We start from the raw sequence: 5,051 nt of genomic DNA, 5'->3' as shown, positions 1-5,051 counted from the left end.
CACCAATTTCTCATCATGTAGTCTAAGAGTGAGCTCACCCTTTTGGACATCTATGATGGCTCCAGCAGTAGCCAGGAAGGGTCTTCCCAGGATTATAGAAGCTTTGGCTTCTTCCTCCATATCTAACACCACAAAATCAGCAGGAAATATAAAATCTCCCACTTTCACCAACAAATCCTCAACTATCCCATGAGGGAATTTAAGAGTTCGATCTGCCAATTGGAGGGCCATTCTTGTTGGTTTGGCTTCCTCAATCTTCATTCTTCTCATCATTGTTAGTGACATCAAATTGATACTGGCCCCTAAGTCACACAAGGCTTTTTCCACCATGACTTCTCCTATGATGCAGGGAATTTTGAAACTGCCTGGATCCTTCAATTTCTGAGGCAATTTGTGTTGAATGATGGCACTGCATTCTTCAGTCAACAACACAGTTTCCTCATTTCTCCAGCTTCTCTTCTTGGTCATTAATTCTTTTAAGAACTTTGCATAGAGTGGCATTTGCTCTATTGCCTCAGCAAACGGAATGTTGATTTGAAGCTTCTTGAAAATCTCCAAAAATCTGGAGAATTGCCCATCCTTTTCTCTTTTCATCAAACGTTGAGGATATGGTGCTTTGGGTGTGTAAGGCTTCAGGACCTCTTTTTCTTTTTCTTTTGTTGCAGACGGTGTAGAAGATTGTCCCTGTTCCTTGTCTCTCACATTTTCTTTTTCTTCATCCTCTGTGGTTTCCTTTGAGATCTCCTTCAGCTTCGTTCCACTTTTGAGGGTTATAGCCTTACATTCTTCCCTTGCAATAGCCTTGGCAGCATGAGAAACGCTTGGCCCAGGGGTTTGCTTAGACAAGTACTCAATTTGATTTTCTAGCTTCTGGATGGCAGCTCCTTGGTTTTGCAAGTTGGAATTTACTTCTTCCTTAAAGGCTTTCAATTCGGTTATGTCTTGACTCATGGTTGCAAGCATTCTTTCTATCCTGTTTAATTGATCTTGAAATTGTTGGTTCGGATTAGATTGGGCAGGTTGGTTATTTTGGCCATGATATGGTGGTTGGGAGTAAGTGTTTTGTGTGGCTTGATATGATCTTTGGTTGGAGTTTTGGTATGTGGAATTGTTATGTTGGTTGTGGTTGTAAGGTTTGTGGTTTTGTGGTTGGGTTTGCTGGTTTCCCCACCCAAAGTTTGGGTGGGTTTTCCATCCTGGGTTGTAAGTGTTGGAATGTGGATCATATGATTGCCTTTGTTGATTTCCCACATAGTTGGCCTCTTCCCAATCACCTCCTTCAATGCTTACTTCCTCTTGATCTTGTGTGTGTATCGCAGCCACTTGCTTTGTGTCCAATTTCCTTGTGAGTTCTGCTAGTTGCTTGGCAAACACCTTGTTTTGGGCTAGAATTGTATCAACATGGTTCAGCTCCATGACTCCCTTAGTGTTGTGCCTCTCTGAAGCATAGTAGTACTCATTCTCAGCCACTGTCTCAATCACTTCAATGGCTTCTTCCACAGTCTTTTTCCTGTTCAATGAACCTCCTGATGAATGGTCTACAGCTTTCCTTGATTCATAAGAAAGTCCGTCATAGAAAATATGCAATTGCACCCAGTCAGGGAACATGTTTGGTGGACATTTCCTTGTCAATTCTTTGAACCTCTCCCATGCCTCGTAGAGCGTCTCACCATCTTGTTGTCTAAAAGTCTGAACCTCAGATCGAAGCCTATTGACCTTTTGTGGGGGGTAGAAACGTGCCAAAAACTTGCTCTCCACCTCATCCCAGGTTGTTAGGCTGTCCCTAAGTGAAAATGGAAACAAGAGCAGTTTATAGGCATCGTCCTGGACTCCATTGGACTTCACAGTGTCGCAAATTCTCAGGAATTTGGTGAGATGTTGGTTTGGATCTTCATTAGCACTCCCACCAAATGAACAATGGTTCTCCACCAGTGATATTAACTGTGGTTTGAGTTCAAAATTATTGGCCTGAATGGGTGGTTTCTGAATGCTGCTACCACAATTCCCAGAGGTTGGGTTTATGTATGAACCAAGAACCCTCCTCTCAGGAATGGCATTGTTTCCATCAGCCCTCTCATGGTTGTGAAATTCTCTATCCATGTTGAGATCTAGAGCTTCCTCAAAGTTGTCCTCAGATTCTCCTTCAGATTCTTCTTTTCTCAGTACTCTCTTCCCTCTTGCTTCCCTTCTAAGTCTATGAAGGGTCCTCTCTGGTTCGGTATATGGAGGAGTTGATGCCTCTCCTCTCCTACCTGTCATACAAGAACACACCACAAGCAACAAACAAGTGGAATACTCTTGGTTAATGGAAGAGTATGGTTAGAGCAGTTGAGGAATTAATTCAAATAGTTAGTGGGTCAGTGAGTTAGTTGCTAGAATTGAAAGGCATAATAAAGAAAAAGCAAGTAACAGAGTGCAGAAATTAAAATTCAACAACTAACTTGAACTAAATTAACAAAACAAAACAAAATGCTCAATCTAGTTAACTTCCAATTTGAGAATTGTCAATCGAAAACCAATCCCCGGCAACGGCGCCATAAACTTGATGCGCATAAACTTGTTATGCTACGATTTAGGAAATTGCACGAGTGGCAAAATTCCTTCCGGCAAGTGCACCGGTTATCGTCAAGTAAAAACTCACAATAGAGTGAGGTCGAATCCCACAAGGATTGGTTAAGTGAGCAATTCGAATTAGAAGTTTGATTAGTTGAGCGGAATCAAGAATTGGATGTGAATTTGCATAAAGTAAATTGGCGGGAAATGTAAATTGCAAGGAAATGAAATTTGCAGAATCTTAAATTGCGAGAGATTAAATGCGAGAAGTTAAATTGCTGAAATTAAAAGGGAATTGGGGTGATTGCGTGAATTGAAATTGCAGGATGTAAATAGAAAAGGATAGATCAGAGATGGGGAGTTCATTGGGTGTTAGGAGATATTGAGATCTCCGAATCAAAACATTTTATCTCTTCCTCAACCAATGCATTCATTGAATTTTGCTTGGCAATCTTATATGATTGGATCCCAATCCCTTGGCTCACCAATTCTCTCTAAAAACAAACAAATTCCCAATCCCTTGGTTTAAATGTTCATAAGAAGAGATGAAGCTCGATCACTGATTATACCACACAACTTCATGGACCACAATTTGGTAGGATTATATGTCACAATATCCATCCAAACCCCAATCCAATTCACTGTGAGAAAGCTTCTCTAGCATGAATCCTCCATTCCTTTCCCAAGGTTCCGAAGGATTCCAATTATGGGTAATTTCTTTCCCAAGACAATTACCCAATGGAATTAGATCGAGAAGCCTTCTAACAAAATTCAAGAGAAAAGATTGAAGAAGAAGATAAAACTATTATTGATTCATTGAATTACAATAGAGCTCCCTAACCCAATGAAAGGGGTTTAGTGCTTCATAGCTCAGAATTCAATTACACAATATCCAAAGTTCTCTAGTGTAAAAAAAAAGTGTCAAAAGGTCCAAAGATCCCAACTAACTTTAATTCTATCCTATTTATACACTTTCTAAATTGAGCTTCTGTTGTGTTTCTTGGGCTTTGAGGCCTTTCCTTGATTTCCTTTTGCTTCAGGCTTATGGTCCATAATCCTGATGAGGCTGTGATCCAATTCTGTAACATTCATTGAGCAAACTTAGTGATAAACAAGTAATGACACAAGACTCAACAATTTGAAGTTCCAGACTCATTAATTCTTCAGGCCCAATCCCATAAACCATGATATTCACTTGGGTTTCACACCATAATACGTTTAAGTTAATAATTGTGCTCAATTGCTAACTTAAACTTCAATATTTTTGGCCCAGAAACCCTTTAAAAAGGTTGCGTTTAAGTTGAAGTTTAAGTTTCAGTTTAAGGTTAAACAGAAACTTAAACGTGGAATTGGAATAAAGCAACCCAGGAGAGTGAATATATCGAACACGTTTAACCTCCAGTTTGAGGTTAAACTGGAGGTTAAACTTGGAAATGAAGAAAGCAATCCTGGAGGGAATTTGGATCGAACACGTTTAACCTCTAGTTTGAGGTTAAACTGGAGGTTAAACTTGGAAATGAAGAAGGCAACCCCTGGAGGCAATTTGGATCGAACACGTTTAACCTCCAGTTTGAGGTCAAACTGGAGGTTAAACGTGGAATGAAGAAAACACCCTGGAGGAAGGAAATGGTCGAACACGTTTAACCTCCAGTTTGAGGTCAAACTGGAGGTTAAACGTGGAATGCTCCTGGTGCCTCTCTTGCTTCTGGCGTTTAACCTCCAGTTTAAGGTTAAACTGGAGATTAAACGTGGAATGCTTCTTGGTGAGAAAGAAAAGTGTCGAACACGTTTAACCTCTAGTTTAAGGTTAAACTAGAGGTTAAACGTGGAATGCTCCCTTGGTTCAAATCATCATTCTGGCGTTTAACCTCCAGTTTAAGGTTAAACTGGAGGTTAAACGTGGAATGCTTCTTAGTGCCCTTTCTCATTCTGGCGTTTAACTTCCAGTTTAAGGTCAAACTGGAGGTTAAACGCCAGTTACAGCATTTCCTCTCTTCTCATGATTTTGGCGTTTAAGCTCCAGTTTAACCTTAAACTGGAGCTTAAACGTCCCATTTGATATTCAAGCTTCCTTTATTGATTTTGTTGCTTCCTTGCCTAGCCTCTTCTTCCCTGAAATCATCCAAACAATTGCATCAAAGTCTTGCAAAATTTCATGAGAAATCATCCATTCATAGCATTCAAGTAATATAACTAAAAACTCATGAATTTGCATCATAATCATAATGTTTTGGATGGTTCATTGCTTTGTTGTTCATTTAACCATTCTTGGTTACTTTAAGCTCAAGAAAATGCATAAAACAACTAAAACTAATAGAAAAATGCTAGTGAAACTAGCCTAAGATGCCTTGGCATCAAGGCTTAAGCTCAAAGTTGTTTGCTCCAATGGCAGGGATAGAGATGCTTCTCCCATAGAAGTCGGGAGTAGGTGCAGTAAAGTCACCCAGCACCTTCCTTGCATTGTTGGCATTGTTGTTATTTTTGGCTGCCATAGGTTC

General features: G+C 40.0%; 1 non-coding gene across 1 annotated transcript; it reads left to right on the top strand.

Annotated features, from left to right (window-relative positions):
* The first annotated feature begins 1,606 nt into the window (after positions 1-1,606).
* Positions 1,607-1,710, top strand: LOC130938202 (small nucleolar RNA R71). Its single transcript, XR_009069377.1, has one exon. It is a non-coding gene; the product is annotated as a small nucleolar RNA R71 (small nucleolar RNA).
* Positions 1,711-5,051: the final 3,341 nt, after the last annotated feature.

This window comes from Arachis stenosperma, chromosome 6 (assembly GCF_014773155.1).
Source record: "Arachis stenosperma cultivar V10309 chromosome 6, arast.V10309.gnm1.PFL2, whole genome shotgun sequence".
In the NCBI taxonomy this organism is placed as follows: Eukaryota; Viridiplantae; Streptophyta; class Magnoliopsida; order Fabales; family Fabaceae; genus Arachis; species Arachis stenosperma.
The sequence above is the reverse complement of the archived record's forward strand: the minus strand, read 5'-3'. Positions and strand labels throughout refer to the sequence as shown.